Genomic DNA, 14,235 nt, shown 5'->3' with positions numbered 1-14,235 from the left:
TTTTCCTACAAACATTTTTTCATGAGTGATTTTGCTACAAACCAAATTTATGTATGCTAAACTTCCAATACAACTCCATAGGAGTTATTATTATTGATGTATTTGTTGTCTTGCCTTTTGCCCGTGCAGTCCGCATAGATAGATATGTATTGTTGTTGTTTTTTTGTCTTTTCGTTATGCATTTCTTTCATTTGTAACAAATGTCCAAATGCGCAATTGCATTTGGTTCAGTTTCAACATTGCCAGCTGTGTCCGACTGTCTACCAGTTTGCTTTATTATCCATTATTATATGGATTAAAATAATTCACCTTCTGGGGGGCTTTTTTCCAGTTCCGCTCGCCCAATCGTCATCATCGTTGTATCAAGGGGACGTCGGCATGAAAACCAAGATACCGGGAGACACAAAGACTCAAAGGCGAATGCAAAAACGTCTTGGCTACGAAAACGGAGCAGAGCACTTTTAATTTAATGTTCGAAATGAAACTAGGCATTAGGAATAGAAGGAGGTCGCGGGCACAGGCATACATAGACAGAGGTATTTTACAATTCGATTGTTTGTCCGGTGGCTTGGTGCATTCTCTTTCTTGGTTCGTTGCATGGACGGTTGGAAAGCGGCCGTTGATTGCAAATGCACAGCAGCGCCACAAATGTTCAGTATCCATTGGGGTTTGGTTTGCAGCGCATATATATCTGTGTATGTATGCCTGCATACGTGTGTGTGTGTGAACGTTTGTCAGCATTGAGGTGATTCAGTCTATTATTTTGTCTGCAAGTTTGCTCGATGTCCCTCCATGCCTGGCCCATGTTAAACAACTGCAAATAGAATGTGAGTACCCCACCTTTTTTAATATTTGTGATATGATTTTGCCGTACGAGGGTTAGTTTAGAAATTTAACGGAACTGGAATTTTCCTCAATAGAGAATGCTTAAAGCTGGCGTAGTGACAAAGCCCAGAATATATCTATCTTTCATCTCAAGTGGACACTAGCCTCAGCTTGGGGACTGCCTTTTACACCCGCGAAATTTAGTGAGCTAACAAGTGCGGTGCGTCAGCACATAAGAACCATATAAATTTAAGTCGGACGTCGGATTAGTATCACATTTATTAAAAACATCAATCAATCTAAGCTCGGCGACGACCCGAGTCCAACTCGGCCAGGGATTGCCTACTCAACGCAAGCTGTCATTCTATATGTCCCAGGTGAGCCGTTTTGCTCAAAATCCTGTTGATTATGGCTGATATTGAGCAGAAACCGGGCTTTTCCTCTGTGTGTCTTAATGAAAAAAGAAAAGAAAAATTTAATTTTCTTTTTTTGGAAATGGTATATGAAAAAATAGCAACATTTCCCATATACTTACAGGGTCGCTTAAAAACTTGTTATCAATTCGTTAGAATTGGAAAAACTAACTTAATGGTAGAGGGAAGAGGGTATGAAAATCTAAGTTGTGCTATTTAAATGAGCCGCAGGATATAACCAAATTTACTATATAGTTGAACAACTTTTTAAACTACCCTCTTCTATTGTCTTATTTGCGGGTTTCGCTTGTAGGAAATGAACTTACAATTTGAAATTTCTTCAACTTATTTACTGCTTGAATCCCCTCCTGTATTATCGAAATGCCGTTTAGTATTGTGTGTTACAGGCATTAGCCAAGTTGTAACCAAGTTTATTCATAGCTACCGGGGATCATTTGAGCCAGGCTGGTTGGTATATGTTGACTGTGTAGTGTAATGCTTCAATAAGTTTTGTTTTACTTTGGGGGGCACAGTAGAGGATTTTTACGTATGAGAAGGATATGTTTCATACAGTATTTATTAAAGAAAACTCCTTGGTAGAGTTACCCACATTATAATTGTGGGGCCTAAAGCTAGTGTATTGGGAAGTACACCCTGAAAAGTGTTTAAAATTAATAAATTGCTATATTATTTTGAATTCAATTTATAAAATGTTCTACAATCGTTCCCACTGTAACTGTTTGTCGCCGCTGTTGTTTTTTCTGTAATTGGCAAGTACAACTTTTCTGCTAAGTAAAGGCTTGCGTTGCATGGAGACACGCCTAACCGCAAGGCAACCGTTTTCCTTCCATATGCAGAACACTCACTGGTCGTTTGTTTTGGCATCGTTTGTTTGTTGTCGTATTTGTTGTTGCCTTGTGTTCTCGTGCCTTTGTTTAGTCTAAAGTTAAGCTTTGTTTTAATAAATCTCTTGTTTAAAATTCAAAACACAATTCTTCATTCTTTCAGTTCATTTCTCTCCATGTCCATGTTTCTAGCTTAAGCTACCCCATCTATCCATTAGCCTTGGCGTGTTCATGTTGTTAAGAAGAAAAACATATACGAACACATTCGAGAATTATTTACCCGTTCCCGTACATGACCTACAAGTGTTTTAAGTCAATTCTCATTATCTCCTTGAAGAAAAGTGAATAATTTGAAATAGAGTTCCACCACTTAGAAGTTAATTGCATATATTTCAAAATAATCTGAGTTTTTGGAACTATGTAAGGTATATGCAATTATAGGATGCCACTATTGATGGATATCGGTTTGGTTTCAAATTTCATCATATTTGGTTAGATTAGAATGCGGTCAAATACACAACAATATGCACGGTACTCCCTTAAATTTTCAAATATTTCAAATTATTGTCAATCATTGTCAAATTGTGTAAATCATAGGAAAATCTACTATGGGCGATGATTCGATGCTTTTTACAATTCTAGTGCAAATTCGAGAAAAAAAAACAGAACAATTGAACAGAAATAAACATTTGACAGCACTTTTTTTTAAACGTCATTAACTTTTTATGAAAGTTTGAAAGTTAAATCACAAAGTATGGCACCTGGCGAATTAGTTTTGCAATACTAAACGGAACCTATTCTGAATAAATTACAATTTGAGTTATAACTCAGCTTTAGACAAACACACTCTACAATATCTCGAATATCACTGTGCGAAACGAAAAAAATCAACCATCTTCTTACATCGCGATAGAAGACAAAAAATAAGAAGACACGTTCCCAGGCTCATATCTTCTAAACCGCTAAGAGTTTCGGTTTACTTGTGGAAGCAGACTTGTAGCTCTCAGAGAATAATAATTGCGAACACATTAAATTCATTCAATCTAATCTTCAAGGTTAAAATCGTCCAGGTCAAATTTGTGTTATAATTTTTTCTCGGATTTAGGTCTTCAGATATCTAGCCTATCAAAATTGAATCAAACAACCAACTACAAAATGTACCTTAGATCTCAATAAACAACTTTCTAGAGCATATAAACTCTGTGGATATGGTACTTTAAAGTCAAAATAGCAAAGCAACTCCGATTTTCATCCTATTTTTCGGCTTCTGCTCCATAGAAACTAAACCATTAAAAATTAAAGAAAACAATCAACCACAATAACGTATCAAAGATTCCAGTAAACAACTTTCTGGAACATCCGAACTACCTATGAATGGTTCCTTATGGTCAAAATAGCAAAAAAAAAAAAAAAACTTTAGAAAATATTCGTTGTTTGTACTTTTTTCTCTGATTCTGGTCCATAGATACTGAACCGTTCCAAATTCAAGAACACAAGCAACTACAAAAAGTTACCTAAGATTTCAGTAAACAACTTTTGTGAACATATGAACATTCTAGGAACAGTCCTTCAGGTCGACTAAAGACTCCCTTCAGTCTATTAAGATTATCTTCAGCTCGTATGTAAAGTTTCCCTTCCGTTCGTCTATAAACATTCCCTTCAGACTCCCTTTATGTCGTCTATAAAGACTCCCTTTATGTCGTCTATAAAGACTCCCTTAAGGTCGTCTATAAAGACTCCCTTTAGGTCGTCTATAAAGACTCCCTTTACGTAGTCTATAAAGACTTCCTTTAGGTCGTCTATAAGGACTCCCTTTAGGTAGTCTATAAAGACTCCCTCCAGCTCGTCTATAAAGACTCCCTCCAGCTCGACTATAAAGACGACCTCCAGCTCGACTATAAAGACGACCTCCAGCTCGTCTATACAGACGACCTCCAGCTCGTCTATACAGACGACCTCCAGCTCGTCTATACAGACGACCTCCAGCTCGTCTATACAGACGACCTCCAGCTCGTCTATACAGACGACCTCCAGCTCGTCTATACAGACGACCTCCAGCTCGTCTATACAGACGACCTCCAGCTCGTCTATACAGACGACCTCCAGCTCGTCTATACAGACGACCTCCAGCTCGTCTATACAGACGACCTCCAGCTCGTCTATACAGACGACCTCCAGCTCGTCTATACAGACGACCTCCAGCTCGTCTATACAGACGACCTCCAGCTCGTCTATACAGACGACCTCCAGCTCGTCTATACAGACGACCTCCAGCTCGTCTATACAGACGACCTCCAGCTCGTCTATAAAGATGACCTCCAGCTCGTCTATAAAGACGACCTCCAGCTCGTCTATAAAGACGACCTCTAGCTCGTCTATTAGGACGACCTCCAGCTCGTCTATATAGACGACCTCCAGCTCGTCTATAAAGACGACATCCAGCTCGTCTATAAAGACGACGACCTCCAGCTCGTCTATGAAGACGACGAACTCCAGCTCGTCTATAAAGACGACGACCTCCAGCTCGTCTATAAAGACGACATCCAGCTCGTCTATAAAGACGACATCCAGCTCGTCTATAAAGACGACATCCAGCTCGTCTTTAAAACGACATCCAGCTCGTCTATAAAGACGACATCCAGCTCGTCTATAAAGAAGACATCCAGCTCGTCTTTAAAACGATATCCAGCTCGTCTATAAAGACGACATCCAGCTCGTCTATAAACTCGACATCCAGCTCGTCTATAAAGACGACATCCAGCTCGTCGATAAAGACGAACTCCTGCTCGTCTATAAAGACGACGAACTCCAGCTCGTCTATAAAGACGACGACCTCCAGCTCGTCTATAAAGACGTCGAACTCCAGCACGTCTATAAAGACGACGACATCCAGCTCGTCTATAAAGACGACGACATCCAGCTCGTCTATAAAGACGTCGAACTCCAGCTCGTCTATAAAGACGACCTCCAGCTCATCTATAAAGACGACATCCAGCTCGTCTATAAAGACGACATCCATCTCGTCTATTAAGACGACATCCATCTCGTCTATAAAGACGACATCCATCTCGTTTGTAAAGACGACAACCAGCTCGTCTATAAATACGACATCCAGCTCGTCTTTAAAACGACATCCAGCTCATCATAAAGACGACATCCAGCTCGTCTATAAAGACGACATCCATCTCGTCTATAAAGACGACATCCATCTCGTCTATAAAGACGACATCCAGCTCGTTTATAAAGACGACATCCAGCTCGTCTTTAAAACGACATCCAACTCATCTATAAAGACGACATCCAGCTCGTCTATAAAGACGACATCCAGCTCGTCTATAAAGACGACATCCAGCTCGTCTTTAAAACGACATCCAGCTCATCTATAAAGACGACATTCATCTCGTCTATAAAGACGACATCCAGCTCGTCTATAAAGACGACATCCTGCTCGTCTATAAAGACGACATCCAGCTCGTCTTTAAAACGACATCCAGCTCATCTATAAAGACGACATCCATCTCGTCTATAAAGACGACATCCAGCTCGTCTATAAAGACGACATCCATTTCGTCTATAACGACGACATCCAGCTCGTCTTTAAAGACGACATCCAGCTCGTCTATAAAGACGACATCCATCTCGTCTATAAAGACGACATCCAGCTCGTCTATAAAGACGACATCCATTTCGTCTATAACGACGACATCCAGCTCGTCTTTAAAGACGACATCCAGCTCGTCTATAAGGACGACATCCAGCTCGTCTATAGAGACGACATCCAGCTCGTCTTTAAAACGGCATCCAGCTCATCTATAAAGACGACATCCATCTAGTCTATAAAGACGACATCAAGCTCGTATATAAAGACGACATCCAGCTCGTCTATAAAGACGACATCCAGCTCGTCTATAAATACGACATCCAGCTCGTCTATAAATACGACATCCAGCTCGTCTATAAAGACGACATCCAGCTCGTCTTTAAAACGACATCCAGGTCGTCTTTAAAACGACATCCAGCTCGTCTATAAAGACGACATCCGTCTCGTCTATAAAGACGACATCCAGCTCGTCTATAAAGACGACATCCAGCTCGTCTATAAAGAAGACATCCAGCTCGTCTATAAAGATGACATCCAGCTCGTCTTTAAAACGACATCCAGCTCGTCTATAAAGACGGCATCCAGCTCGTCTATAAAGACGACATCCATCTCGTATATAAAGACGACGTCCATCTCGTCTATAAAGACGACATCCAGCTCGTCTATAAAGACGACATCCAGCTTGTCTATAAAGACGACATCCAGCTCGTCTATAAAGACTACCTTCAGCTCGTCAATAAAGACTACCTTCAGCTCGTCAATAAAAACTTCCTTCAGCTCGTCCACATAGACTCCCTTAAGCTCGTCTTAAAAAAACTCCCTTCGAATCGTCTAAAAAAATTCCTTCGGCTCGCCTATAAGAACTCCTTTGACTCGTCTATAAAGACTCCCTCCAGCCTTCGGCTCGTCTTCAAAAAACTCCCTTCGAATCGTCTAAAAAACCTTCTTCTGCTCGTCTATAAGAACTCCTTCGACTCGTCTATAAAGACTCCCTCCAGCTCGTCTATACACACCCTCCCCAGCTGGTCTATAATGACTCCTTTCAGCTCGTCTATAAAATTTCCTTCAGTTCTCCTATAAAGACCCCCTTCAGCCGTAAAACCCCCTTACCGTCTGTAAATACTTCGTTCATCTCGTCTATAAAACAATTCTCTTAATTTTCAAAACAGATTTTTCAAACTACTTATCAAAAAATTTTCAATTGTATTTCCATGTCAAAGCTTGTAATATTTCTACGAAACTAAGACTTGATAAAAACTTGGCCATTGCACTGTTCGGAACATTAAGTACTATGCCGGCAACATGTACCATTCCATCCATGTGCGGCAAATGTCATCTACCTTTAGTGTTTATTTTTCCCTTAACTACATGTAGAGAGATAGAGGAACAGAAACATAAAACAAAGTATAACGCCAACAATAACAATAAGAAGAAAATCCCCATGTTTGTCATCTACGCATTTTGTCGACCTACACAAAACGTGTGCCGGTAAATAACTATTTCAATGTGCAAACATGATGCACTGTGGTCCGTATTGGCTGCTCAAGGCTAACAAAATATTTCATTACATTAATTTTTGACTTTATTTAGTTATCATATTGCACTGCCACCAATTTACTTAATATAATGTTAAGGTTAGAAGTTTGAAATCAAAGATGTCATACTATATTCTCCTTGATATAAAAATGTGACCTATACATGTACGTAAATTCATAGTAAAATTAAACCACTGTGTTTGTATATTACTCCGTAGGCGCATTCAACCACAAGTAGAAAATCTTACCAAGTGATGCGTCAAGAGTACGACAGAGTATTTGTGTTGGCTAATGTTGGAGTGTTTATTTGTTGGCATGTAAATCCGTTTACTTACTTCAGAACCATGACTGTTTGCATGTGTGTTTGTTAAGATCGGCAATTTTAGCTGACTTTATTTGAAGAGGACGTTGGTTGTTTATGGCCTGCTTGTTTGCTATCCTAAACTCCTTCTATGACTTGTGATTTTGGTGTTTGTTTGAGTACTTCAATTATGTTTAGAATCAGAGAGGTATGTAGGTATGTTATATTTGGCATATTCTTGTTATATTTTGGTTATAAAAATATAGGTGTTTCAGTGCACATACATAGCACCAAGCCATAGCTTGGTGCTGAATTAATATTCTAAAATGTGTTACTATATTCGGGTTAAAAGTGTTATTGAAGGGACTCGTAACAGTAACCTTAGTTATTGACTATCATTTCGACCATAATAGGTATTGTCTTTTTCCAAAAAGTTGCCAGTTTTTTAACAGATCTTTATATACCCTCCACCATAATATGTAAGTAAGCAAGTTTGCCAATCCGTTGTTAATACATCGAACTACTCGTCGGACCTCGAATATCTGTTATGGTCGGGACCGGAGGCATTAAGGATAATCGATTTTCCCGCATAATGGAACAACACTGTATCTTATTTATTATTAAGCAAAAAATATACGTTCTTGCAAATATTTATAAATAGACATCGGATTTTTGCATGTATTTTATTTCTCATCCGATTGGACTCAAATTTTGGATCTAGGCGTTTTAAGGGTCAATTTTTCGATATTTGGGGTCATATCAAAAACATGCAAAAAATATGCAAAATATATGCAAAAAATATGCAAAAAATATGCAAAAAATATGCAAAAATATGCAAAAATATGCAGAATATGCAAAATATGCAAATATGCAAAATAAATACGAAATATGGACCTTGCCATTTGAAATTAGATTTCTTTGAAACGAATTTTGGTCCAATCAGAATCTTCGTATCTTTAATATTAAAAAAATATGCAAATATGCAAAATCGATGCAATATGCTTAATAAATAAGAGCAATTTTGAATTTGTGTGAAGTTGAAAAGATTTCTTTGAAACGAATTTGGTATCAGAATCTTCGTATCTTTAATTAAAAAAATATGCAAATATAAATCCGATGTCTATTTATATAAGAGCAATTTGAATTTGTGTGAAGTTGAAAAGATTGAAACTTTTCTAAAACAATTCTTTTCTACATTGTTTTTGTCCATTAAAATTTGGTAGAATGAATTATAAACCCCTGATCATACAGATTTTTACGGTTAATTAGTGTAAAATGAACAAACAATTCGGAGTTTTGCTTTCCCGGATAATGGAGGCTTATGCATAATCGATTTCGGATAATCGAGTTTCGACTGTACATCTGTATATATTATGTACATTTGTATATTAGGGTGACCCACAATTTTTTTTTTTTTTTTGATTTCCTACACCCTAATTTTTTTCCATTTCATTCAAAAACCTTATATATGTAATTTTATGGAAATAACCCATGCCAACCTAGCGATCTGTTTCCATAGTAATTTGTATGGGACCAAAGGCGAATTTTCACCAAAATTCTCTAAATGCCACAATTATGGTCCGATCAATGAAAAAACTTTACCAGTTGTTGTGGTAAAAACCGTTTTTAAAAAAAAAAATTTTAAAATCGGATCGGATATTGATATTGATTTAGGGTAGGGTAGGAAATCTAAAAAATGTATATATTATTAACCTGCAAAAAATATGATACAGCTCACAATATTTATGATAGAGTTTTATAATTTCGTATAGAAGTTTCAATTACTCTTAGGATATTTGGTATTGAAAATGGGCTATATCGGTCCAGGTTTTTATATAGCCCCCATAGAACTGTACCTCCTGATTTTCGGTATATTGAAGTTCGTGGTCTGAATATTTGGTATTTATCCTTCGTTGGTTGTATAAAACTTTCTACCAGAAATTTGGTAATTTGGCTTCGTTGGGGGTATACAAGTTTCCACCAGAAATTTTCCGATATATGTAAGTCTACGTGGTACGCCCCGATGTTCTGTATTTTGAAGTTTGTGGCCTCATAATCCTATCGAAATTAATGTTAAAATTTGGCATTAAGGTATTAAACCTTCCAGCAGAAATTTGATGGTATAGGTCCACATTTTCCATTAGCCCCCATAAAAGTGTACCTCCGATTTTCGGTAGTTTGAAGGTTGCGGCCTCAATATCCTACCCATATGACTGAAATTAGGTATTTCGTATTCGCTGGGGGTATAACCCTGTCCACCTTACATTTGTCGGTATAGGTCCACGTTTTCATAGAACGGAACTTCCCGATTATCAGTATTTTGAAGGTTGTAGCCTCAATATGCCACCGAAAAGGCTGAAATTTGGCATTTAGTATTCATTGGTGGTACACATTTTCCACCCGAAGTTTCTTGGAATAGGTCCACGTTTTCATATAGCCCCCATAGAACTGTACTTGAAGGTTGTGGCCTTAATATCGATCCGAAGTGGCAGAAATTTGGTATTTATCGGTATAGGTCTACGTCTCCATATAAACCCCACAAAACGGTACCTCCCGATTTTCGATATTTTTAAGTTTGCGGCCTCAATATCCAATAGAAATGGCTGACATTTTGTATTTAGTCTTCGATGACTGTATAAAATATTCCAGAAGAGAATCGTTTTATGAAGAGGTTCACGTTTTCAAGTAGCACGCTTGGGAATGGTACCTCCCGATTTTCGCTTGTTTGAAGGTTGTAGCCTCATATTCAACCGAAGTGACTGAGAATTGGTATCTTCGTTATGCCCACAATAACTCTAGAAGTCACTAACGATTTGTTCCATACTTTGCAGATCGTAATAATTCTGCCGGTCCACGCCTTTGGCAATGGCTTGTGCGCACTAGAACTTCCAAACTGTATACTGAGTTGTTCCAAAATTTGCATATCGTAATAGTTCTGCAAATCTTAGAGAAAGTACGAAGGTGATAGTTAACGGTTCACTCCTTTCGGTACCGTCGGTACCCACTAAAGTTCAAAAATATTCGCTTACATAGAACACGTCATATCTCATAAACGGAACAACCGGTTTGGTCCAAACTTTGGATCTCATAACATGTTGTTCAAACTTAAATATACAGAGATGAATATACAGAAATGAAAATATGCTACATATTTTGTTGAATTTTTGAGAGAGCGCGGTACTTTTTATTTACAATAATTAAGAATGTATCGGTTTGAAAATTCATTTGCGAGACAATTGTGGCTGTGTTGAATTTCGGAGGGTCGGGGTACTTCCCCTATACTCTATTTTTTAAATTCTATATCTTTATAAATAAAAATCAAATGTTGTTCGTTGGTAATTTCATTTGGGCTGGACCGATTTGGATATCTGTTTTTTTAATGTTCGTCATAACCCCACTAAGGTTTTTATGGAAAGAAAATTGTACCACGCCCATTTTTTGAAATATGTTATGTCTACAAAACTACTGAACCTATTTTGAAAATTTCAGGGAATGTACAGGGATGCCCCCTACGAAAATAAAAAACGCTACATTTGCAATAATAACGATTGTGTCGATTTGAATTAATCTAGGATCTCAAGCTTTGTCGTGGTAATGTATATTTTACGAATTTCGAAGAAGGTACCCTACCTTCTTGTATAGTGCACTAATATTTATAAAAACGTGTTTGCTTTTAAAAAAAGAATTTAACAAATGAATATTTTATAAAAAAAATTGTTGAAAAAATTGAATGGTTGAATGTTCATATTTATATTAGGAAATTTTTCTTACGACAATTGTCAGTTTGTCGATGAGGGAGGGTGTTGGAAAGCAAAGGGTTAACATACACCTCACCTCTCTCCATCAAATTGGCAACTGCCGCAAATTGGAAATTTTTTTCAACAATTCTTTTTTAATAAATATTCATTTGTTAAATTCTTTTTAAAAGCAAACACGTTTTTAGAAATATTAGTGCATTTTACAAGAAATTCATAAAATATACATTACCACGACAAAGCTTGAGATTCTAGATTGTGGACATAGGTCCACATTTGGGTATGGGCCCCTTTTTAAGTACCTCCCGATTTTCAGTATCTTGGGGGATTTAAGCTACATTTCCGCCCAAATTAGGTGTAATTTGGTATTTGGAGTTCCACAAACATTCTCCACCAGAAATTGTGGACATAGGTCTACTTTTTAATTTACACCCTCCTATAATTATTAAAAATAAACTTTGTTTAGTTTTTTTACGAATTTATTTAACAATTAAACAAATATGAAGTATGTTGCAACAATTTTCTTAAAATCTGATGCAGCAAAGTTTCTTGCATTGGATAGTGAATAGCTGAGATAATATTTACAACAACAACAAAGCAAAACCAAAATATTAGTCACCATAGTGTCTGTAATGGATACAATGGAAAACATTTCTCAGTTTTATAGTTTGATTTTTTGACTTTCGCGCCGCTAAATTAGTGGTTTCGATCACTGGTTTCGACCGCTGCACAGTGCGAAATATGAGCACTTTAGCGGAACTTTACTAATAACTTTTAAAGGAAAGAGCGTAGATTCCTAAAATTTTGCAAAAATGTTTCTTATATCAGTGGATAGTGTGGGGCTCAAATTTGGCCACATAGGCCCGCGGTTTCCCGTAGCGTTCATGTAACGCCGGCTGCCGTTTTTACGTTTTACATTCATTTTTCAATCGATTTTGCTGCAAATTGGTGCATTCAGTTTTCAGCGGATAGAAAACTTATGTACTAAATATTTTCAATATAGGTTCGCGTTTAGGTGTAGCCCCCATTGAACGGTACCGGTAGATGGGACCAATTTCAAATGTTACAGACACATTTTCCAATGTATTTGGTTGTATTTTGGCATTTTATGTTCTTCGTAGATAGAAAACCACTGTGCAAAATATTAGCATCGTAGATACGCGTTTTTGGTATAGCCCCCATATGACGGGTCCTTCATGTTAGGTATTTTAAATGTTGAAGACAAAAATTGCAACCGATTTTGATGCAAATGTAAATTTTAAGATATTAGCGAATAATCATCCTCTTCACATAAAATCTGTCAACATAGGTCCACTTCTGGTTGAAGCCCCCAACCCTACACATCCATTAAAGAGTAAAATGTCAATAATTTTTTGTTCTCATTTGTAGATATAATGTTTATTGGTCTATTTGGTCTGTACCATTTCATTTTGGAACTGCATTACAAATTTTAACGTATGTATATTGGTACTTGTACCACAGCATCCAAAAAGGTTGCACTATATATAAATCACCAACATTTACTGGTCAAAACTATGAAAAATTACGAGAGGATTCTTAATTTAACAGAAATCATCATTTGTTAGAATTAGTGAGTCCATTTCTGCAAAACACAGTCAACAATGGCGTTCATTGCCGCGTTTACCTTCCACTTTGGAAAATGCAATTAAATGAAATTTCCGAAGTCATTTTAAAAAAATTTGAATTTCTACGAAGACCTCACGTTTCCGCAGCTGTTTTATGGCTTTGCGTACAGAGGAGACCCCAAACTTTCAGATCATATATATCTTAACACGGAAATGTACGGAACTCACTTTTGAAATATCTACGGAAAATAAAAAAATAATTTTGAAAACCTCGAAAAAGCACTTCTTTCCTATTATAAGAGTTTTTTGCATTTTTTTAAAGAGTTAAATAGCATAACTGTTTTGTAAAATATTAAGAAAAATAAATTATGGCATACTGACTTACCATTTGTCCGCGCCACGCTATTTTTTAATGAACCCAAATTATATTTCTTAGAAAAAAAATATGAAACAACAGTGCAACTTTAAGTGCATTTTTAAGGCGTTTCGCGGAGTAAATCGCCAAACTGAGTATGGATCATTTGCAGTGGAGTACGAGGGCGGTTCGGAAACTTATTAGCCTATCAATGAAAGAGAATAGTTAGTTTTTCAAAAATATTTTTATTTTTCAATATAACACTGTGTGTAATTTTTTGAGTCATGTTTTATTAACCATATTCTGACTCCACAGTGTGATAGAATACAAAAAACGAGAAGACACGTGTCTCGCCGTTTTTCCCTATCTCATCAACTTTCGCGGTTATAGGCCTCCAAAGGTTTGAGGCTTCGATGTAAAAAGGGTCATTTAGTCAGGGCTATATCTTCCAAACCGTTAGGAAATTTGAATTTATCTCAGAGGCAAAGTTGTAGCTCTTGTCTTAAAAAACAAAAATTGTGAACACATATAATCCATCAAACTTCATCTGCAAGGTCAAAATTGCCATGGTCAAATTTCTTTTAAAATTTTTTCTCAAGTTTTGTTATACAGCTATCAAACCGATCAAATTTGAAGCATACAATCAAGTATAAAAATTTACCTCAGATCTCAATAAACATCTTTCTACAATATACGAACTCTGTAGAACCGGATCTTATTGGTCAAAATAGTAAAACAATTGCGATTTTTATCCCCTTTTCTCGGCTTCTGCTCCATAGATACTAAACCGTTCAAAATTCATGAAAACAATCAGCAAGAATATTGTAGTAAAGGCATCAATAAACAACTTTCTGGAACATACGAAATGTCTATGAAGGTTCTTAATGGTAAAAATAGCAAATAGCATCTTCTGAAAATATTCAATTTTTATACTTTTTTCTCCGACTCTGATCCAAAGATACGCAACTGCCCAAAAATTAAGGATACAGTCCACGACAAAAATGTACCTAAAATTTCAA

Source organism: Musca autumnalis, unplaced genomic scaffold, assembly GCF_047663935.1.
Source record: "Musca autumnalis isolate F117 unplaced genomic scaffold, ASM4766393v1 scaffold_4, whole genome shotgun sequence".
Taxonomy (NCBI): domain Eukaryota; kingdom Metazoa; phylum Arthropoda; class Insecta; order Diptera; family Muscidae; genus Musca; species Musca autumnalis.
The sequence above is the reverse complement of the archived record's forward strand: the minus strand, read 5'-3'. Positions refer to the sequence as shown.